This window comes from Euprymna scolopes, chromosome 23 (genome assembly GCF_053919585.1).
Source record: "Euprymna scolopes isolate OS-2025 chromosome 23, ASM5391958v1, whole genome shotgun sequence".
Classification (NCBI taxonomy): domain Eukaryota; kingdom Metazoa; phylum Mollusca; class Cephalopoda; order Sepiida; family Sepiolidae; genus Euprymna; species Euprymna scolopes.
The window spans coordinates 33,631,789-33,643,904 of record NC_136504.1 but is presented as its reverse complement, the minus strand read 5'-3'; the positions used below and the strand labels follow the sequence as shown (position 1 = coordinate 33,643,904).

Here is a 12,116-nt window from a genome sequence, read left to right as displayed (position 1 = left end):
TTATTGTCATTCTTTTCTTTATTAAGGCTCAGTGGATTTGTAGTTAGTTCTCCTTTTCTATTTTATATTATACTAGCAGGGCTACCCGGCGTTGCTCGGGACCGTATAAACAATGAAAAAACAAAAGCAGATATTGAACATATGTTTGATTCTTAGGGGAGAGGAATCTTTCATCTCTATGTATTATTTGTTTTATCTACCCTAGGACTGATATTGTTCATGTTTTATCCCTAGCATAGGTAATTTACAGCATGTATATGAAATTGTTTTACCTTAGGGAGAAGAGAACAGGTAATATACAACATAATGTGTCTATATTACATCCCTGGCAACGCCTAGAAACCAGCTAGAACATGTATTTCAGTCAATCTTTATTATATCCTGGGCTATGCCGGGAAACCAGCTAATCTCTTTTTAGTGACTTGACCACCAAAATACCTCCCTAAGTGTGTCCTTTCTTTTGAACTTATTAGATATAGGTATCTAGAAATGTGTGTGAAATTTTGTTGAATGCATTGTTCACTATGATTTTCTTATTGTTCTACACAATATCAACTGTAGCGAAATAACACAGTAAACTTAGTGTAGTGTTAGAATAAAGAGCAAAGGAAAAAATTAGAATCATATTTTGTAATTGCAAATCTAAATTTGCTAGCATGTACCAGTATTTGCCAGGTTGTGGAAATTTGGAACTTATAACATATGTAGTGGCCTTTTCCTAGATACCTATTGCTAAAAATTATACTTTCATTTTGTTAGAAAAATCTCTCTTCAGATGCCCTGCATCATTCAAAATAAAAACAAATATTTTTATAATTGTTTCAGTATATTGCTACACAATGTGAAAGTTTTTAACGTTTGTAAAAAAAATCATGAATGTGCTTATATTGCAAAAAAGAAAATATCAGTGCACAGTATTGAAAGTGTTTGAGATTCAAAAGTCTGTAACATTTCTACTAACTTCATAAGATGTCATGTGAGAAACTGAATTGAATATCAAGACATTATCTGAAGCGTTTTTATTTTGGTGTAACATATGTGTTTACAGTGAACCTTAACTTTTAATAAACAGATTGGTATGCAATGACATAGGCTAAGAATCTTTAAAATATATATAAATTGGAAAAATGTGTGAACAAATGAAAAAAAAATGATCCGCTCCACTTGATGACATCAAGCACAGTAATATTTTAGTGAAGAAAATATGAAATTGATGTTCAGTGATTAGTTTGGATGAATGAGAAAATGTAATTGTTTGATGCATAAAAATAACTCAGTTGCTGTATTTGATATTAAGCAGCAAAATATAGTGATTTGAATATTTGGGAAAACATCAAACCAGATTATGTAAAAAGAAAGAAAAAAGATGAAATTAGAAAATATATATTTTATGTTTATGAGTTCTGCCAATCAAAATTTTGTGGCAGAAATTGGGTGATTACCATGCAATTTTATTTTGGTAAAATTCTTAAATTATTAGAATGTTTATTATAATTTCTAATTAGTGACTTGTTATAATCAAAATCCGCCCTAAAGAGTGTCCTTTCTTTTATTAGGTATCAGAGTAGGTATCAAGATTTTTACTTCTATACAAATGTGATATTTCAGATCTGTACATAAAAAATTTGTTGAATATATAGGTTGAGAATTGTTCTGTGTCGCTCTCTCTCACACACACACGCATTCTCACTTTTATAGATATAATAGATAGATTACTCTAGATATATTTCCATATGTCTGAATACCCTATATACAAATTTTCAAATCTGTAGATAAAAAAATTTGTTGAGTATATAGGTTGAAAATTGTTCTCTCTCTCTCACACACACATTCTCAATTTTAGAGATATAATAGATAGATTATGCTAGATATATTTCCATATGTCTGAATACCCTATATACAAATTTTCTAATCTGTAGATCAAATATTTGTTGAATATATAGGTTGAAAATTGTTCTTACTCTCTCTCTCTCTCTCTCTCTCTGGCTACCTCACACACACATTCTAACTTTTATAGATATAATAGATAGATTATGCTAGATATATTTCCATATGTGTGAATACCCTATATACAAATTTTCTAATTTGTAGATAAAAAATTTGTAGAGTGCATAGGTTGAGAATTGTTCTCTCTATCTCTCACACACACACATTCTAACTTTTAAAGATATAATAGATTATGCTAGATATATTTCGATATTTCTGAATACCCTATATATAAAAATTTGTTGAATGTATAGGTTGAGAACTGTTCTCTCTCTCTCTCTCTCTCTCTCGCTCACACACACACACATTCTCACTTTTATAGATATAATAGAAAGATTATCCTAGATATATTTCTATTTGTATGAATACTCTATATACAAATTTTAAAATCTGTAGATAAAGAATTTGTTGAGTATATGGGTTGAGAATTGTTCTCTCTCTCTCTCTCTCTCTCTCACACACACACACACATTCTCACTTTTATAGATATAATAGATTATGCTAGATATATTTCCATATGTCTGAATACCCTATATACAAATTTTCAAATCTGTAGATAAAAAATTTGTTGAGTATATAGGTTGAGAATTGTTCTCTCTCTCTCTATCACACACATTCTCACTTTTATAGATATAATAGACAGATTATGCCAGATATATTAAAATATGTCTGAATGCCCAATATACAAATTTTGAAATCTGTAGATAAAAAATTTGTTGTATACATAGGTTGACAATTGTCCTCTCTCTCACACACACACACATTCTCACTTTTATACATATAATAGATAGATTATGCTACATATATTTTTATATGTCTGAACACCCTATATACAAATGTTCAAATCTGTGGATAAAAAATTTGTTGAATGTATAGGTTGAGAATTTTTATCTCTCTCTTTTTCTCTCTCTCTCTCTCGCTATCTCACACACACGCATTCTCACTTTTATAGATAAAATAGATAGATTATGCTAGATATATTTCCATATGTCTGAATACCCTATATACAAAGTTTCAAATCTGTAGATAAAAAATTTGTTGAATATATAGGTTTAGAATTGTTCTCTCTCTCTCTCACACACACATTCTAACTTTTGTAGTTATAATAGATAGATTATGCTAGATATATTTCCATATGTCTGAATACCCTATATACAAATTTTCTAAACTGTAGGTAAAAAATTTGTTGAGTATGTAGGTTAAGAATTGTTCTCTCTCTCTCTCACACACACACACACACAAGTTCTCACTTTTATAGATATAATAGATAGATTATGCTAGATATATTTCTATATGTCTGCCTACCCTATATACAAATTTCCAAATCTGTGCCCAAAAATGTGTGGAATATATAGGTTGAGAATTGTTCTCTCTCTCTCTCTCTCACACATATTCTCACTTTTATAGGTTATATAGGTTGAGAATTTTTTGCTCTTTCCATCACTCACATTCACACTTTTATAGATATAATACATAGATTATGCCAGATATATTTACATATGTCTGAATACCCAATATACACATTTTCAAATCTGTAGATAAAAAATTAGTTGAATATATAGGTTGAGAATTGTTCTCTCTCTCTCTCTTTCTCTCTCTCTCACACACACATTCTCACTTTTATAGATATAATAGATAGATTATGCTAGATATATTTCCATACGTCTGAATACCCTATATCCAAATTTTCTAATATGTAGAGAAAAAATTTGTTGAATATATAGGGTGAGAATTTTCCTTCCTCTCTTTCTCTCTCTCTCTTTCTCACACACACACAAGCTGAAAATTGTTCTCTCTCTCTCTCTGACTCTCTCTCTCTCTCTCTCACACACACACACATGGTCATTTTATAGATATAATAGATAGGTTATGCTAGATATATTTCTATATGTCTGAATACCCTATATACAAATTTTTAAATCTGTAGATAAAAAATTTGTTGAGTATATAGGTTGAGAATTGTTCTTTCTCTCTCTCTCACACACACATTCTCACTTTTATAGATATAATAGATTATGCTAGATATATTTCCAAATGTCTGAATACCCTATATACAAATTTTCAAATCTGTAAAGATAGAATTTGTTGAATATATAGGTTGAGAATTGTTCTCTCTCTCTCTCTTTCACACACATTCTCACTTTTATAGATATAATAGATAGATTATGCTAGATATATTTCCTTATGTCTGAATACCCTATATACAAATTATCAAATCTGTAGATACAAAATTTGTTGAGTATATAGGTTGAGAATTGTTCTCTCTCTCTCTCTCTCTCTCACTCACTCACTCACTCACTCACTCACTCACACACACACACACACATTCTACCTTTTATAGATATAATAGATTATGCTAGATATATTTCCATATGTCTGAATACCCTGTATACAAATTTTCAGATCTGTACATAAAAATTAGTTGAATATATAGGTTGAGAATTGTTCTCTCTCTCTCTCTCTTCTCTCTCTCTCTTTCACACACATTCTCACTTTTCTAGATATAATAGATAGATTATGCTAGATATATTTCCATATGTCTGAATACCCTATATACAAATTTTCTAATCGGTAGATAAAAAATTTGTTGAATATATAGGGTGAGAATTGTACTTACTCTCTCTCTCTCTCTCTCTCTCTCTCACGCACACATTCTCACTTTTATGGATATAATAGATAGATTATGCTGGATATATTTCCATATGTCTGAATACCCTATATACAAATGGTCAAATCTGTAGATAACAAATTTATTGAATAGATAGGTTGAGAATTGTTCTCTCTCTCTCTCTCGCAACCTTACACACACAACCACACGCAAACATTCTGACTTTTATAGATATAATAGATCGATTATGCTAGATATATTTCCATATGTCTGAATACCCAATATACAAATTTTCAAATCTGTAGGTAAAAAATTTGTTGAATATATAGGTTGAGAATTGTTCTCTCTCTCTCACACACTCACATTCTCACTTTTATAGATATAATGTATAGATTATGCTAGATATATTTCTATATGTCTGAATACCCTATATACAAAGTTTAAAATCCGTAGATAAAAATACGTTGAGTATATAGGTTGAGAATTGTTCTCTCTCTCTCTCTTACGCACACACACACACACACACAAACATTTTCACTTTTATAGATATAATAGATAGATTATGCTAGATATATTTCCATATGTCTGAATACCCTATATACAAATTTTCAAAGCTGTAGATAAAAAATGTATTGAATATATAGGTTGAGAATTGTTCTCTCTCTCTCTCTCTCTCTCTCTCTCTGGCTACCTCACACACACACACATTTTCACTTTTATAGATATAATAGATAGATTATGCTAGATATATTTCCATATGTCTGAATACCCTATATACAAACTTTCAAATCTGTAGATAAAAAATTTGTTGCGTATATAGGTTGAGAATTGTTCTCTCTCTCTCACACGAAACTGTGCGCTCGGCTTCTTCCCCCCCTTCCCACCCCAAATGCTTGGGAAACTGTGCACTGTTTTTGTTGGTTTTCAAGCTGCCTCTTCCCCCCCCCACACACACACACAGTTTAACAGTAGTAGGAGGTCAAGAGAAAGAGGGTGAGAGAGAGAGAAGAGTAAGTTGGTGAGAGAGAGAGAAAAGAGAAAGAGGGTGTTGGTTTTATATTTTTATTATCGTCTAATATTTTGAAAGCTGAATTTCTAATAAAATGTGCATCTATAGGAGATAATGCCTGGGAATGTGTTCCCCCCCCCACAGTTTAACAGTGGTGTGACGTCAAGAGAAAGAGGGTGAGAGAGAGGGAAGAGTAAGTGGGTGAGAGAGAGAAAAAAAAGAAAGACGGTGTTGGTTTTGTGAAAAAAGTTGTTATTTACAATTGTTCGCATTCTTGGCCTTTTGGTCAAGATCAAAGTGTAGTATCTGTTCTTCAGATGCTGCACTTCTATTTCTTGTTCTCTTTCGGTGGAGGAGAAATCCTCCACGACTGAGACAATTTTTATTTTTGTACCTTTTCTCCACGTTAAAAAACGACCCTGGTGTCTAACTCTGTCCCGTGGGGAGGCATAGTAAATAGGTACAATTGTTCGCCATTAGTGGATGGTGACGTCACGTCACGTGACATGACTAAGCGTTTTTTTTTTTTAGTATGAATAACATTTTTTGTTATAATTATAAAGTCTACACTTAATTTTATAGAAAATGATGTATATATAATAGAAAAAAAAAATTACTGGTTTTGTTGGATTCAAGTGGATCCCCCCCCTCCAGTTTAAGAGATAGCAGGTCACGTGGTAATATACAAAATGGCTAGCGTAAATATAAAGATCGGTTTTTTTATCGACGAATATTTTGAAAGCTGAATTTTTTTTTATTCCTGTACATTTTTTCCTGATATTTTTCGTTAAAACTCTTGTATAAATACTATTTTTAACCAGTTAAATACGTTGGAGACATTGTCATGGAGTTTAATAATCTCTAGAACAAAGCAGAAGAGAAATTACAAAAGTATCGGTAAAACAAAGTGTTTGTTTACATTTGTTCGCCATTACTGGATGTTGACGTCACGTCACGTGACATGACTAAGCGTTTTTGGATTATGTAATATTAACATTAAAATGACAGGTTTTTTTGGGGGCCCCCCTAGGAGAGAAATGATCAGTTCACCCCCTTTTAATGGTCCGTTTGGTGTGGAATTTCGATATTTGTCATGCGGGTGATCAAGGTTCAATATGATACATAATTTGTCAACTTTGGTTGTGTCTGTCAAAAGTTTGAGCTGACGTCGCGTCACGTGACACGTATTGAATAACGTTAAAATGACAGGTTTTTTGGGGGCCCCCCCTAGGAGAAAAACGATCAGTTGACCCCTTTCTACTGGTCCGTTTGACGTGAAATTTCGATATTTGTCATCCGGGTGATCAAGGTGCAATATGATACCAAATTTGTCAACTCTGGTTCCGTCTTTCAAAAGTTTTAGCGTTACAAACAAACATACATACATACATACATACATACACACCGATTTTTGCCTTTTATATATATAGATATAAAGTTTGGTGCAGGATGCGTAGGGGTGAGTTATTTATTTTTATATTTAATTTTGATTTTCTTATTTTATATTTTATTTATTTGTTTTTACTTGTTAAATATGGTTAGTATATTTGTTCAGGGATTCGGTTAATAAGTTGCTGTAGTATTTAAATAAGTATAGCTTCTATTAATTGTGCGTTAAAAGTACAGTAAAATTTGGATGCGGCAGTATAATGGTATGGGGCATGATATCTTCAAAAGGAACTGGCCCCCTTGTGAGAATTCATGGAAAAGTTTATCACCGAATGTACAGAGAATTGATTAGAAAACATGTGGTACCTTATCTTTCTAATTCTGATATTTTTATGCAAGACAAGGCACCGTGCCATAAAGCAAAAATAGTTTTAGAAGAGCTAAATAGATCCAATATTTGCGTTATGGATTGGCAAGCTCAGAGCTCAGACCTGAATCCAATTGAAAATGTTTGGAAAATTATTGGTGATAAGATCACAGAAAACACCCCCAAAAATCTGGATGATTTATGGACATGTATAAAAACATCCTGGAATAATACTTCACCTATAACATATGAAGGATTGGTTCTGTCTTGCAGCAAAATATGCCATAGCGTGATTGAAAACAAGGGCCTTTTCACTAAATACTGAAAGGCTTCTTTATTTATTCATAATGACTTTCCCTCGTTCCTTAAATTTTGGACGCCTGTAATTTAATTAAATTTATTTATATGTAAAAAAAAAAAAAAACTAAAATGTATTAAAATAAAAAAAAATCATTTTTTTTCTTTAACTACCATTATTAAACATTGGAAAATTCACCATTTTTTTTTCTTTTTCATAGATAAAGTTAGAAGCCATTAAAAAATGATCGATCGTTCCTTACTTTTGGACGCTACTGTATAGGAATATATATGTATATATGTCTATATATGTATATGTATATATGTATATATGTATATATATGTATATATATATATGTATATATATGCATATAGGTATGTAGATATATGTGCATGTATATATTGGTATATATGTACACATATTTATATATATGTATATGTATATGCATATATACATATATATATACATATATATGTATATATGTTTATATATGTATATATACATATATACGTATATATACACATATGTATATATGCATATATATGTATAGATGTATATATGTGTATATATGCATATGTATATATGTGTATATCTATGTATATATAAATATGTATATGTATATATATGTATATATTCATGCATATATATATATATATACGTATATATATACATATATATACCTCTCTCTCCCTCTCTCTCTATATATATATATATATACATATATATATATATATATATATATATATATATATATATACGTTTGGGCGTTTATAATGGTCTGTTACTATCGGTCAGATATCAGTTGTATGCCTATAGATAGATACACAATTATATCAACATAGAATATATTAATTATTTAAAATAGGTTACACCTGTACATTGGTTTATACTTTTCCTAGGCTAATTTTATTCATAGGTTTACATTTTATAAATAGTGAATGGGATTGGATATTTCAGAGGATCATAAAATTGTTCACCCTAAAAAATATAGCTAGATATTCTAAGATAGTGCCATAGTCACCTTCCTAATAGAAATGTTTTTTTAAATAAAATAATATTTTACATTTATATGTACATTCTATTACAAGTTTCATAAGGAATACTTATCTTTATAAACCCTACAATTTAATACATTACCGATATTTCATATCACATAAGCGATTTGTAAATATGTAGAAAGATATTATATATATATATACATACATATAGTATATATATATATCTGTATATATACATATATTATATATGTACTATATATATATATATATATATATATATATATATATATATATATATATATATAAATTAATAAATTTGTATTTTACTTTTATATTTACATGAGCAAAACTCTTCTCTGTTAAGAATAGCTTGTATATATCCGGCACAATTATTTGCTACTCAGGATTTTGCTTAACCTATTTACTAAAAAAATATTCAATACAGAAGTTAAAAAGGAAGTTTTATACCATATGAGTTTCATCAAAGAAAATAATACATACGTTATACATTAATGAAAAAAATCTTTCCCGTGTTAATAAATATGTAATATGTGTATATATATATATATATATATATATATATATATATATATATATATATGTATATATATATATAATTTCATACCGTGTATGTATATTATATATATAATTTCATATCTTGTATATAATATATATAATTTCCTATCTTGTAAGTATATTTACTTATATTTAACTATATGCATTTACTTACTTTCTATATTGTTTCCTCCGTAATTTGCAGATACCGGCCATCCTCTTACCTTAATTGTTTTTGATTTTTTTTTTAATATTTTATTGTTTAATTTTTTATTTATTTATCTATTGTTTATTTATTATTTATTTTTTTACTTATGTATTAATTAATTAATTTATTTATTTCCCATTTAGTTTCTTTTTACAACTCTTGCTGAAGTTTTCTTAAGTAATAACATGCACATTTCAGTAAATCTATATTATTTTGCCCCACATATTTTTCGCGCCATTTCTATTTGTATGCGTCATTTTAACATTTGTTTTTCTATTTTATATGTAATTCTATCACCATTTAATGTTTGTTCTATTCTTCTTCTTCCCTGATCTTTCTTATTTATATTTATGTCTCAGCAGCAGTGTTAAAAGCATATCTTATTTTTCGTTCATTAATATTATTGGAATTTTCACCTTTCCCTTGTACATATTTGGGAATTATTCCATGGATTTCGGCCTTTTACTCATTTTGGACTATCTTCCAATTACGGGAATTTATTGGATTACTTGTGCAAATGGAAATTCTTTTTACTTTCTTTAAGTTATATTTTTGGATTTTACCGTCATTGGAGTATTTACCTTTCACCAGACTATCCATTCACGTGTAATTGCCTTTTTCTTCACCATATTCCCTCTCCTTCACTTGTTGTTATCAAGTAAGATCTTTGACGTATTGCAGTGTCATCAAATACATTTGTATAAAAAATCCGATCCCGCATTTTTCTAATTCCTACCCTCTGATGAGAAGAGAAGTATTTCTTGGAAACTCCGCAAATCAATGACTATCCACTTATCAAGAGTTTCCTTTTCAGATTAAATATGTGTTTAACTCTTTTTCAAAGTGCTTTTTTAACATGTTTTATTTACTATATATATATATATATATATATATATATTTAATCCCATGAATTTATATACAAAAGTACAATTTTATGCGTAAAACTTAAGTATTTACTTCAACAGTGCTCAATACATAGGTAGAGCTTGTTAGTAATTTATATATATATATATATATACATATAAACAAACATAGTATAAAAAGTATGCATTTAACTTCACCTAGGTTTTAAGTAGGTAATACCACGAGATATCTACTCTTGGTCCTCAAAAATGACGCATAAAAGAAGGTTTAAACCTAATGTCAACCGGGCCTTTGTCCCGTAAGCGCCTGCCCATTGGCTGATTCGGAAGGGAGCGGTAGGAACTAGCTAATTGGCTAACTAAAACTCAATATAATATGCGTATATAAAAACGCGATATAACAAGGCTTTGCATAAGCCTAACGAATCCTAACTTGAAGGAAACGCATAGCTTAATTGCCATATATGTTTTTATAACTTATATATATATATATGTATAAAGTGTGTGTTTCATTTATTTTCACATATATTATTATCGATCTATAAAAGCGAAAATGTATGTATGTATGTGTGTTCGCTTTTTGTGTATGTCTACAAAAGGCTTTTTTTGGCCGTGATTCTCGGTTGGCTCGCTCCTTCTTTAAACTTTTTGTATGCTGTCTAAATAATAATATCTACGACTAAGGAACTCTCGTTGCAGCTATTTTTAATTTACCCGACTTTTACAAGCTATTTTCGAGATATTTTTTTGATTGCCGTGCAGTGGGGAAAACAGAAACTGGCTTCCAGCGCAAAACTAGGTCAAACATCATGCGACTTAAACTTTCTCGCACCTGTTTTTTTGGCTTTATAAACGTCAACTTAACGCACTTATAAATTTATCTATTCCCGAGGTCGAAATGGTTAGGTCGCAGTTTTTCTTACATTTCCTTTCCAACTTCGCCTCAAAGGTTCGAGGTTCAAGTCTTCCTTTCTACTAATTTTTTTTTTACACCTCCAAACACCCGGCTAACGTCTTTTTTTAAACAGGGTTCTACCCCCTAACACACACACACTTCCTAACACCCGGGCAACGCCGTAAACCCCCGCTAGTATATAAATATAAAAACAAAACCGTGTGTATGTATGTACGCATTTTTGTATGTATGTATGTGTGTTTGCGTGCCCGCTAAAAACTTTCGACAGACAGAACAAAAATTGACAAACCTGGTATCATATTTTAGCTCCATCATTCGCCCGAAAACGTTAACTTTTTCACCCCGAAATCGACAATTTTCTACAGGGGGGCCAACAAAAACCGTCCTCTCATGAGACGACCGGTTCTGCACATGCGTCAGATGACGTCATGACCTGATTTAGTTTAAATAGTTGAAGAACTGACTGAACTTCATGACCACTGTGTTAGGTCAGTTTGTTAGAGTGTTGGTCTATTATCCAAACGATTTGGGTTCGAATCGTGGTGTGAGATGCCTTTTTGTTTCGATTTTTTAAGCCATTGTTATTCAAGCAATTTTTCACTTAGCGTTCGTTTTTCTACTTTGTTGTTTTTCCTTCGCTTATTCTTAGGTTGTCATTAACGCCCCCGACAGACCATACTCACCCCCAAACACCCGGCTACCCACCGATTTTTTTAATTTGAATATCGAAACCGGCTCATTGAAACCATTTTTACGTGTGTTTTTTTTTGGGGGGGGGGGTTTAACGTTCGTTTTTCTGTTGTCTTTTTTGTTTTAGCGATTTTTACATTTACCATTCTTCGTTTGCCTTATATTAGTTTTTTTGTGTGTTTTTCGAGGTTTTGATTATCCCCCACCCCCCAACGCCCGTGTTCCACCT

The 12,116-nt window shown here is 30.6% G+C and overlaps 1 pseudogene; it reads left to right on the top strand.

Moving 5' to 3' along the window:
* The first annotated feature begins 5,868 nt into the window (after positions 1-5,868).
* Positions 5,869-6,002, top strand: LOC145246292 (U2 spliceosomal RNA; annotated as a pseudogene).
* The last annotated feature ends 6,114 nt before the right edge of the window (positions 6,003-12,116 follow it).